The sequence below is a fragment of the Epinephelus fuscoguttatus genome, linkage group LG12 (genome assembly GCF_011397635.1).
Source record: "Epinephelus fuscoguttatus linkage group LG12, E.fuscoguttatus.final_Chr_v1".
Lineage (NCBI taxonomy): Eukaryota > Metazoa > Chordata > Actinopteri > Perciformes > Serranidae > Epinephelus > Epinephelus fuscoguttatus.
The window spans coordinates 5,755,229-5,767,802 of NC_064763.1; the positions used below are offsets into that span (position 1 = coordinate 5,755,229).

Below are 12,574 nucleotides of genomic sequence, written 5' to 3' on the forward strand. Positions count from 1 at the left end.
TTGAAGCAGTATTTCCAAACAACCTCAGCACTCATTCTCAATGTGGTTGCAGGGGTTACCGTTCTCGCGAAGCCCCCACACGTGATTGCCGTATTTCCCATGGACACTGGAAGGCATCAGCAGCCCGGTGTTGGGAAAAACGGGGAGCGGAGATGGAGGTGGGAGGGGCCTGGCATGGCTGACGTCACCGGCTGTGTGGAGGAGTATAGGCTGTGCTGTCAGCCCAGTGTCAGTCTGATGAAGATTGGCATGCAGGTAAGCTGTCATTCATTTTCAATGTCAGTGCATGGGAGCAGGGCTTTACCACTTCAGCGTCCTTTTTTTCCCCTTTCCCCCCCCTTCATTACAAAAGGCAGGACATTATTCATACAGTCAGACAGGCAGCCAGGCCACAGAGAGAGGGAGAGAGAGACAGAGGGGGAGAGAGAGAGGGAGGGAAAGAAAGAGAGAGAGAGAGAGAGAGGGAGTGAGGGAGGGAGAGAGGGAGGGAGGAGTAGAGGAGGGGGAGAAAAAAGAGAGAGGGAAAGGAGAGGAGATGCATTTTTGTGCTGGACTGAAAGACCAGTGGATTTTTTTTCTTTTGCTTGATGCGGCGTTTGGATTTTTTTTTTTTAAAATGTGTCGGTAATGTTTGTGATGCAAGTATGTAGGATGTACTGTTGTATTTAGCGGAGGGTGCGTTTGTGCAAAAGCTTGTGATTTAGAGAATAATGATAATAATAGTGAGCGGAGGACAGAATGAGCGCAGAGCTGCAGGAAGCTGCCGTTTGATTTCCACGGCTTTGTCAATTAGCACCGGAGCGCTACATCGCGTTCTGATCATTTGTACGTTTACACTGAATCTGTGATGGTGTGAATCTCCCGTGCAGAAACCGTGTTGTTTTGTATTTTGACTGCCACTGCGATTTTCGTAATGTTAAAGTTACGCGGTGTTTTTTTAATTGGAGTAAAAATGGTTTTATTTTGACTGGTGTGTTTGTAGAGAAAACGGTAAAGATTTTCCAGTGTACAATAACTTACTCTCAGATTTGAAGTTAATATTGCAGTTTTTTTAATAATAAATTTTATTATAGACAGTTGTGTGTGTGTGTGTGTGTGTGTGTGTGTGTGTGTGCACTGTGTGTGTGCACTGTGTGTGTGGCTGTGTTTGTTTATGACAAAAACAAACAAATAACCACAGGATATGTCAAACTGAAGAACATATATTGCTCATCACCTTTAGTTGGAAATGTAGCTTTTTTAATGGATGATTTAAATAGCTTAGGTTTTGTGAATTTATGCTTATTTATAAGTATAACTTTTTAAAAGCGTCTGTCTTTATGTCTGATTGCAGTTCATGCACAGCAGTTTTTCAAAGTAAGACATATATATATATATATATATATATATATATATATACACACATATATATTAATACAAAGCTAATGTCTTCCATTTATTCCAGGAAAATGTGAAGCACCAAACAGCTATTTTTATAACTTATCTGTATTTTAAAAGGTCGAACCCTCTTTGCACTTCTCGCTGAATCCATTTTTGATTGAAGTGTTTTTAAAGCTCAAACTATCTGCATCTCAGTCAGGTCTAATGTTTACTCCCAGCCTTCCCTGCCCTGCAAAAACCTCTCCAGACTGAACACTGGCCTTCTTTGTGTGCCACTCACCACTTTCTACTTCAGATGACTAGTTTATTCCACAATTGCTGGAATGACTGTTTCACTCACAGGAGACGTTTGACTGGCATGAAATGCAGTCAGTGCGATTTGATGGAGACGGTGTCGCTCAGACAGCTTGTCTTGAATCCTGGGGCCCTGTTGGATTTGATTTGAATGAAGACGCAATTAAAAAGGCACAGATTCGCAGGTCGATGGCTGTGTTTTGGTAGTTGTGTGAGTCAAACCAAGTCATCTGTTCAAGTCGCTTTCAGCTTCGATCTCTGTCCCTCAGATATCAAATAATGTACACAGATTTGGCAAACACATCTAAATAAAATTTTAAAAAATTACATGTTTCTAAATGTTAAGTTCAGGAAATATAATTGGGTTGCTTGACAGTTTCTTTGTTGTCATCTGTCAATGGTAAAAACGTTACAACTGTATATTGCAAAGTAAAGGCCCCTCACAGCAAAGACTATAGTCTGAGCCCTGGGAGTACATTAGCTTAATTAAATATGCCTGAACCATTTGTTTACTAATCATCTGCTTCCCTGAGAAATCACAATGGCGATTTAGACCACTTTAGCTTCCTCCGTCAAACACATTCGGCAGGTGCAGAGTGCTGAGCATAAAATCCCATGAGGAGCTAAACTCGCACCCCCTGTGAAAGTAAATGCTTTGAAAGACAGTGTTGTTGTTGCTGTGAATCGCTGCTGAAAGACCAAAAGAAGGTCTGTTACCTTTTACATTATTCAAATGAATGTGTACCTTTGTCTGTGTCTCAAAGTGGATGATTCAGCTGGGAGTGAATTTTGACAGTGCACACACACACTCAAACACATGAGTCGAAACGCATCACTACTAATCACCCTCAGTGATGTTTGTTCTTTGTTATGATGTACCCCACACGGCTCTACATATTGTCAGATAGGGATAATGCCAATTTAGTTTATCCCTAAACCCTGCTGAGATCTTAATTGATGATTTGTGTCATTGGACAAGCAGCCCAGGGGCATATTTGGTGCTGCAAAATACTCTGACAGTATTTGCATATTCCCATTCCTACTATATGGGTAAATTACATGATGAGGTGTGATGCTGTGCATTCCTGCAGCTTTTGGGGGGATAATCACTAATAAAGTGATTCAGTCACACTAAATGAAGGAAGTAAACAGAGCGAGGAGAGCATATGTTACAAACCAATTTAAGCATTTATGTATGGCCATAAAGCAATTGAGGAAATTAAACCACGAGCAAATGTCTTGTCATTTCCTTCGCCTTTGCCTCTAATTCCACCCTGCATGATGCCAAAGAAACCAATACATCACTTCTGAGAAGAACAGATTTTTTTTTTTAATGTCTTGAAAGGCTAATAGGCCTTACGTTGCAAGATTCCTTTTCTTAGCAATCAGATTGTGAGTTGTCTAATTTGTTTTTGAGGGCCCCGCTTTCTTAAATCAGGCAGGAAAAAGAGAGGATGTTCAGAATTATTCATAAGGCTTCAGTCTACTGGGTATCCTCAGCGGAGTGCATCTAGGTCCTGTTCCGGGCCTGTGGGCAATGTGATGTAGGCTAGTTTTCTCATGTTCAATAGAGCGGCAATCCTTAAGACAATTGTGTTGTGCTGCATGTTTTGGCCATGTCTGGGCCCTCACAGGTCATGCCCACTAAGCCCGCTTGATCCCTATTGCTCTCAAGAGGAGACAGAGGCCTGTTTATACCGTCAGACGCTCAGCTTAAGGACAGCCCTTGCATGCTTACCCTTGCTCATTCCGCAGCCAGTGCTGCGTTGGCATGGCTCTAAGTAAGCCACCAGGGAGCAGGGTCGGAGAGAGATGGATTGGCTTGATTTATGCTCCAAGAGGAGCAGCAGGCAAATTTAATGATCCTCCATACTGTCAACATCACGAAGCGTTGTTTCGGGAAGGACATAGAGATGTCATGAAAATACATGCAGTGCAGGACTGTGAAATTGTTATTGAGTTTGAAAACTGCAGTCATGTTATTGTGTTATACTTTGGCATTAATGCTGAACACCAGTAGAACATTGTAAAATACATTTCCCCAGTTTCAGACAGATCTTACACCTCACACCTTAAAAGAGCCAAAAATGATCAAAACAAATTGGTTTTCAATGACTAATTTCAGATTATTTGCCATTATCTATTGTGGTTCCATTCTTTTTTTCTGGAATGGCTCTACCCTAGCTCTACCCTAACAAAACAAGGTAAAGTAATGCAACACTCAAGACAATAAATATAGATGGAAAAATTACAATGAAAAATATGACAAATATACCCCTGTAACATAACAAATGTATAATATAGCTGTTTCAGAATAAGCTGTACAGTTGTGCAGGATGTGCAGAAATATTAAGTTCAGGTGACATTACTGATGTGTAAAACAAGAAGTCATTTCAGTGCTTTCTTAATGGGGTTATATTATTTTAAAAGTTGGGACAAATCACGTGTTGTGTATCTTTACTACACAACAACAAATTGTCTTGATATGGCTTTTCTCTCTACATGTCATCAACATATTCTGCTAAAACGTAGGCGTTACTTAGCTACGTATAAGAAAAGTCCATATTAGCCTTCAGTATGTGGTTCAGTGATTGATTGGGCTGAGCACATTTGAATCAATTGGGCCTGCAGACAGCCAAATAAACTTTTAGAAATGCTCTCCTCCACACAATAATATGTGATGTGTGCTTGAACAGTGAACGCCACAGCATGGAAGAAGTCACACAAAGGCTTTAGTCATTAGGTAATGATTTTAGCATCAGTACTCTGATTGCATTCCTTTTTTCAGACAGAGGAAATGAAAACCCAGCGGGGACACATTCCATAAACTAAGTCAAAGTCATGGCATAGAATGGAGGACTCCAATACGGCTTAGGTCTGTCACCAGCAGGATGCACACATACTGTAGACAGAGTGTTTACTGTGGGTGAAATTTCAAAGATTTGTAAGAAGTAGGCTATTTCCACTCTGTAATGTCTCCAGTATTCATAATGTTAGTATGAATAGCTTTTGATGTCATTATTTTTGCAGTAAAAACAATTAAAACATATTATTTTTAGACATCAGTGGTTATTATTCAAGGATCAAGCACAAAATCAAATTAGCAACAGCTTATTATATATTCTGCATTTAAAGACCTTTAACAAGACTCTGAACCTCATTGTGCCTTTGGTTCTTATCTCTGGTGGAATGTAGATAATCCTAATAAATGAGTAGAGCTTCACACGGAGAAATATGAAGCCTGCCAGTAAATCCTGAATTTATTATATTTGAGAGTCCTGGTAACAGCTGAGCTGGGTGAGGTTCAAAATATTTGATTTGAATTCAACAGCAGATCACAGCAGAGAAAATCCCACCAAGCACTGTGTGGCTGCATATTTGTGCTTCCCTTGAAAATGAATAAATGCATGGGCCAAAATGGTGTCACTACTGTTGAAAATCTCCCCCAGTGTAATACTCTTTAAAACTTAGTTCTGAGTGAAATGTCATGAATGCTGGTTTTCCATGCTAATAGCATCGACTTAAGAGCACGCAATAATGTATTCATACAATAAAGATGGCTATAGTGGCATTCACTTTCCCTTGCCAAATGCAAATATAATTTTGCAGATTGCAGCTTGATGTCTTTAGCAAAATTGCTATTGTTCTAATAGTATGATTTTTTTTTTAAACTTAAACTTCAGTCTTTTCATACTGCAGGTTAAGTTCCAGCTGTTTTCCAGCACTGTAGTGAAATATTAAGCTGTTGTCCCTCCTCTGTGTGAAGTTGAAGACAGACAAAAATATTGATTTAGTGATGCATATTTTAATCAGTTTCAAAACTCATTTTCCATAGTATTGATACACCAGGACCAGCTAGGGATGGGATTCACCAAGGCCCCAGGATTCAATATTATCACAATTCTTAAGTCACAATACAGTATCATCACTGCTTCAAATGTTTTGCCATAGGCTAAGTATTGCGATGTCATATATTGCATTTTTTTTCTCAACTGCAAATTATGTCCCCAAAGGGAAACTTTATCAGATAAGACAAGATAAAGTTTTTAGCCTGTTCAACTTACTTCAGTCATTTTTGTTACAGCACAACTGCACAAAAAAACCTGGTAACATCTGGCTTATTTAAGTTATAGGAAAGGATACAATCGCCATTCACACTCAGGTCAAATGACTAGGTAGTAGTCACAAGTATTTATCGGCTCTGGGTCTGATCAGCATTAATAGAAACATAACACCTGGGTGAATGTGCTTATTTTAGTCCCTTAATCAGCGAGATGCAGTGATGTGCCGCCACAAAATACCGTCCGTCTCTGCCCAAGCAGCACTCAGACATCAACTGAGTTTGAGAGAGAGGCTGATTAACTGAGAGATACAGTATATAAAAGACATAACCACTGACATTTTCACTGATCTCCCTGCTGCTTTCTACTGTTTACTCACCTGTTTTCTGGCCTGCCTGTAATATTGAACGAAACACATCAGTGAAAGCAAACAAACAAAAAAAAAAACAAAAAACAGACAGGCATGCTAGTCTGCAGCAGGCTCTGGTCTACTGGCAATGGAAAAGGAGTCTATAGCCATGTTTTAGCAGGTTTCCCCTCATTTAATAAATCAACATACATGTAATTTTTGTTAAAAAAAAAAAAAAGGGGGTAGAGTGGACTGAAAAAGCAATTGATTGTATGATTCTAGGCTACCAAAATTTTAATTGGAATTTGAAATAGTGATAATAAAAAAACAAACTTGACATCCATGTATTGATACAATGTTTCCATACTCCATATCAAATTGTTTCCCCCACCCATAGTACCACTGGCGCTTTACTGTTCGCTCTTATTTTCAGTGTTTACTACAGTCATTATGCTTTTCTCTGCTACCAACCAAGAAAAGAAATGTCGCAGTTGTAATTTTATAGCCCTGTTATTTTGATCTTTTATTAGAAAATGGAAAAGGAAGGAAAAGGAAAAAAAAAAAAAAGGAAAACCAAACATCACAATATTTTTGACCAAATACCTCAGTATCAATGTTACTATGATATTGTAAAGTTAACTACTGGTGCTTTCACAAAATATTTACACAATGACATGTTTGATAAAATGATCTTTAATAATGTGCATATATTGGCCAAGTGGGTAAAGACAAACACTACAACAGCTATATCAGTCGGGTAAGTTCAGAAAATGACATCACTGTACTGTAGGAAAAGATGATATTATATATATATATATATATATATATATATATATATATGATATTACATATATATGATATTACAATATCCAAAATCTAAGATGATATCTAGTCTCATATCACAGTGTCAGTTTTCCTCATAATGAAGTGGTGTTGGCTATCGATATGTTTCAGGGTATTGTATCAAAGTTAGAAATTCCAGTACTGTGACAACACTGTGAAGTACACATCAACAGAAGTTACTTCTGTGAACACTGAGCTAACTCATATTACTGCTGTGAAGTGCTCCATCTCCTGAAGTTGTTTTTTTTCCCACTCTTTGGTACATTTTCAGCTTTATTAATACACAGATGGACTGCTGCGAGAGACAGTTTGGGTGGCTAAGACATAAGGCAACACGTGAAAAGTGTGCAGTAGAGATGAAAATTTTGCCTCTTTGAAATGGTGGTGGCCTTTTGAAATCACCCTACTTTGATTATTGGCAGAGGAGCCCATTGAAGTCTGCTGCACTTTGAATAGAAATACAACAACACTAAAGTTGTGACCTCCAGAAGGCTATTTACTGGAGTACGGCTCCATTTTTCAGAATCCTCTCCAAAGATATTATTCAAGTGTATTGCTCTTTCTGCCACTCACATCTCATCTGAATGTTTCAGCCTATCGCACTCCAGGACACAATTGATCTGAAGGACGATATTTTCACTCAGTCTATAGCTGCTCCTTTATTTTGACATTAGGCTTTAACAAAAATGGCTTTCTCTTGAAATCCATTTGTATACCTTGCTGTTAATCTCCAAGTGTTCTTTGCAGATGCCTGATGAAACACTTGTTAGTGCGCAGGCTCTTGGGTGAAACAGCAGCTTAACAACAGACTTTAATAAAAGCACTGTACAGTGGCAAGGACAGAATAATTTGCACTAATGCATTTTAGTGATCACTCTTATTAGCTGCAAATGACTTGCTTTATGTAGTTCTGTCCTCTGCTATAAAAGCGCCATGATTTTATGAGAGCACAGGCTTCAACCAAAGTGCATTTCATTTTCCATGGGAAGGCTACATCTTTTATGGTGTTTCAGAAGAATTTTCGCTCTTAAAATAATTAAAGGAGGACTACACTGTTTTATTCCTGTATTATCTTTCATTAAGGCTTTTGGCATCCTGGATGCCTCGGTGCTGCTGGCTTTATATCACTTCATATCAGTGCCCAAAGGATCTAAATGCTTCTTACACTGTAAGAGTCCCATGTTACACTGGAGTTTAGCCAGCAGCTTTTAACTTTGAGTGCTGCTAATGTGACATAATAAATCACATTTTATAAATATGGCATAGTCCAAAATAACAAAATGCACACTTTGGGATACTCTGTGTGGTAACCAGACACAGCAACCCTGTTTGCTGAGATGGGCTGCCCCTTAAAAGTTGGGGATTTGAATCATCAGTTGGAAACCCCTCAGTTAACTGAGACTGCTTCAAGTCAAGCATTTTTTTTTATTTTGCTTGTCAGTATGCTGTGCAGTGTACTTCTGGAGATGTCTTGGTCCCTGGATTTTACTACGGAGTGAGCGCTCTGGACTTTCATACTACTCTTTTGTACAGACAGCTGCAGACTTGAGCACAGTCGAGGAGAAACTTTCCACCGCCCCAAGATAATATTATCCTCTACCCTCTGCTTAGAAGTGGTGAATTTACAGCTCACTGCAACTTCATACAATGTAATCTCTAGCTTTTCTTTGATATCTAGTGTCAACCAAAAAATGTTGCACATTTCTGATGTGCCGTTAGCGCTGTAAGCTTGTTTACTTTATCATGTGAATGCCATTATCACACTGAACATCCTGATGAGCCCTGTTCAAACTTTCAAATTTTATATAGAGCATTTTTTTTTTGAATATTCATATTAAACAATGACATGACAACACGCAACAACCTCATGGGGATATTTTCTGGTGCCGCACTGCCAGTAGCAGAGTGGTGTAGATCAGTGTGGATGAATGTAATATGAAAACAATAAATAGTTTGTTTCAGGTGGTGACACGTAATGTGACACTGAAAATGTAATAATATTACCCGAAATCCTGTTGGTAACGTGTTATATTACTTTGTAACATAATATATTACTGTAATGTGTTACAAAAGTAATGCGTTACCCACAACACTGCTAACTACATAGTTTAGGTGCCACTGTGACTGTTTCACAACATTAACCACGTCTTTACAACTGCCACGGTCATACACAAGCTATTTTGTCGTCCACTAGTAGGTGGGCCAATTTAGGAAATGCTCCTGTGGATCATATTCAGAGGGAAGGAACATATGACGTATGAGGTCCTGTGGGTTTGAGGATTTGTTGTGAACAACTTATTTGCAACAGCAAATACGTTTTGAGAGAAATGGAATGCCACCTTAATTACTTTATCCAAACAACATAATGAGGAAATGTTTTTAATGATCAAATTTGCCAAGAATGAAAATGTTGTAACTGCATGCATCTGCAAAATGCTGACAACGACTTCAATTAGTTTTATCTACAACATACCCTTGCAGTTCACTGTCCAATCATAGCAATAAAAGCATGATTATTGATGAGCGCTTATTACGTTAGGTAAAGACCATGGTGTTTGTTGCATATTGAACTAGAGACAATCTTGGGATCGTGTCAGTTGTGATACAGTGATCCGTGACTTAAAAATAATGTGAGCCAGGGGCACTAAGTGGTGGTGTTGGGGGGAGGGGAATAGCCCTTTCCCTACTCCCTGCCCGCCTTGCTTGGACAACACCCATCTTTGAACTTCATTGTGGCCTTCATTGTGATATCGTTTATAAACCTGTAAAGGTTTTGCGGCCGCATTTTGCACAGTTGCAATGCTATCAGGGTGACAAGCTCTGTCCACAGACAGACAGACAAATAAACCTCCTGGCTAAGTACTCAAAACCCTGTCTGTTTTAGTTGCTGCTACAACTGATGTCTGCAGAACCACACTTTTTAAAAAAAAAAAGATATTTTTTGGGCATTTTAGCCTTTAATCGACAGGACAGACAAGTGTGAAGGGGGGAGAGAGAGGGCGAGTGACATGCAGGAAATGGCCACTGGCTGGAGTTGAACCCGGGCCCCTGTGGCAACAGCCTTGTATATGGGGCGCCTGCTCTATCCACTAACCCACCAACGCCACATGCAGGACCACACTTTGCCATACTCTTCGACATGCACAAACTCACACTACCAGCCATCACGTGGTTGTCGCAGCTGGTAAAATGCAGCTTGAAGCCAAGACGCTTTTTTATTAACATTTAACCAAAACCACAATCTTTCACTAACCTTAACCAAAGTGTCTCTGTTGCCTAAAATTAACCACATGCAGGACATGAGCTCTGGTCTGGGAAGTCAAAGTCCTGCACTTTGTACACCCACCATCCACCCTTACCACTTACATCTGCCATGTGGTAAAAAAAAATGTAGCACTTTGTTCCCTAGAAAAAAACACAAAAACATCCGAACATAATTCTGACAGACATAAAGTTTTCCTGAAACATAACTGGCCAAACAAATAAGTATTTTATAAACGCATAGGAGACACACACACTCTACACTCTAACTCATGTCAGTAAGTGTTATCTATAGAATTCCAATGTGATTATCATGTCTGTGGAAAAGTCATCTCTGCAGAATCATACAGTAGACTGGTTATTCTGAACATCAGCTGTCCGCATGAAACAGCAATTGTCGTCCTGGCCGTATTCATCGTCCTTGCCTTCTCCTCTCCTCACTTCATTACATTCAGAACATTATGACTTTGCTGAGAGTGTAAGGAAACATGAGTGCCACTGACATTAACCTCCAGTTTAAAGCTGCAGAGCATACTAAGGGCTGATGGTTAGTTTAGTCTCTTTGTTCAAATTCACACGTTCATTATCTTTTATTCTCTGCTCTGAAATGAGTGCAGGATCAACACCTACATGAAGACGTCTCTTCCAAGAACATGTTCCCGATTCTGCTGATGTTTGGTGTGAATTTGAAAATCTGGCAATCCTGTTAAAAGTAAGCTGGTATTGTTTGTGAGAGCCGTCCTCTGGACAACTCTGAGCTTTGTTGTCTGGTGTCAGAGTATCATGTTTGGCCTGAAGCTTAGACTCTGCAAGCAATCATGAGTCAACTACAGCGGTCCAGGAGAGACTTGGACTGGATAATGGGTGACAGAGGTTTCCGGAGGAGTGTGAAGATGACGTGTGTACTCCTGAGTCACATAAATGTGCTTTTAGTTAGAGGTCAGTAAGACAATCCTCCTGCTGATAATGTCTGTTTATATTATACAAATTATGCATTAGTACATGTTTTTTAAACGGGGTTATGTAACCCCCATTTGCTCTATTTATTAATTATGTTTTATGTGTTCTTTCTTGCGTGTACTGCAGCAATGACTCAAGTTTGCATCATATCCAAAGTATCCAAGAGCAGCCGTGAAACATTTCTTTCCTCCACTACGAGCAAAGTGCATGTCGACATATTAAGCCCTGTTAAACTCTGTTTCCATGCTGCCACATTCCATCACGTAAACGTTTGATTTATAACATCAGTCAAGCCAAAACAGTCCCAGAAAAATTAAATTACTGTGGAGTCTCTGTTTCCTGTGATTTGCGGTGGCAGGCACACAATTTGTCAAAGAAAGCTGTGCTGTGTTAAGTATGTTTGTACAGTGGTGCGGGCTAACCGCACGCCAGCTCTGATTTTAGAAGTGGTAATATTTAATGACTCTACAACACGCGTCTGATTTGTGAGCGCTAGATTCTGAGTACCACTCGTTTGTTTTAGTGTCCTTTCTGATTTGCTGCTGTTGACGAGACCCAAGGCATCGAGTCATGTTGCCTTTCAAGTCATAATATAAACATGTCAGATTTCTGGAGTGTGTGAAGAGTCTCAGGGAGCGAGCGTGCACAATTATCATAACAGACACATCACTGTAAATGAAACTATGCAGGAAGCAGTTTACCTTAGCAGCCTTAATTCATTTATTTATTTTTACAATATTGTCCTGTAGTGAAAAGCATATACATCGTCAAATGCTCACAACAATAAGACATATCTGTGTTTCTGTATGCTTAATCAAGAAAATATTCCTTAAACATTATCACGGAGTGCAGACATGATTCCACATGTTAATTGCAGCACTGTGAACTAAATGAAAAAAGCAGACTGAACCCCCTTTTTTTTTTTTTTTTTTCGAACCGAGACTTCTTTCCACTACAAAGAATAATTACTTTTCCCAACTCCCGCGCCATAATTGGTTACTACTCTTTTATCTTATCTATGTGCGCATAATTATCACAGTCATCATATTAGATTATTTCATGCATAATAAATGAACTCAAACTGTGTGTGGGGTAATTAGCATGTTAGGATATGTGCCACGATAAGAGGTTTGCTCTCTCAAAGATTGTATTGTTCAAGTCATTCCTGAAAAGTGAGAAATGCGGAAAGAAATGGAACATCTTAAGAAATATAGTGACTAGTGTGTTAGAAAACATTATTCTTACATGCGATTTGTAACGTGTGTAACGTATATTTACTTTTCATGTTAAGTGATGTAAATTGTGAGGAATTTTACTTTGGAGTCTTGAGCAGACAGTCGTTTATATGCAGAAGACATAAGACAGACACGATTGTGAAAGACAGACCAATATGCTATTTGACTTTGGCAGCTGTCTGCTGCATAGA

At 39.2% G+C, this 12,574-nt stretch overlaps 1 protein-coding gene across 1 annotated transcript in view; it reads left to right on the plus strand.

Moving 5' to 3' along the window:
* Positions 1-221: 221 nt before the first annotated feature.
* The window catches only part of LOC125898586 (uncharacterized), a 164,519-nt gene continuing 152,166 nt past the window's right edge, over positions 222-12,574 (plus strand). Inside the window, exon 1 of the mRNA XM_049592428.1 lies at positions 222-255. The gene's annotated coding sequence lies outside the window, so the exon portion shown is untranslated. The remainder of the gene's footprint in view (positions 256-12,574) is intronic.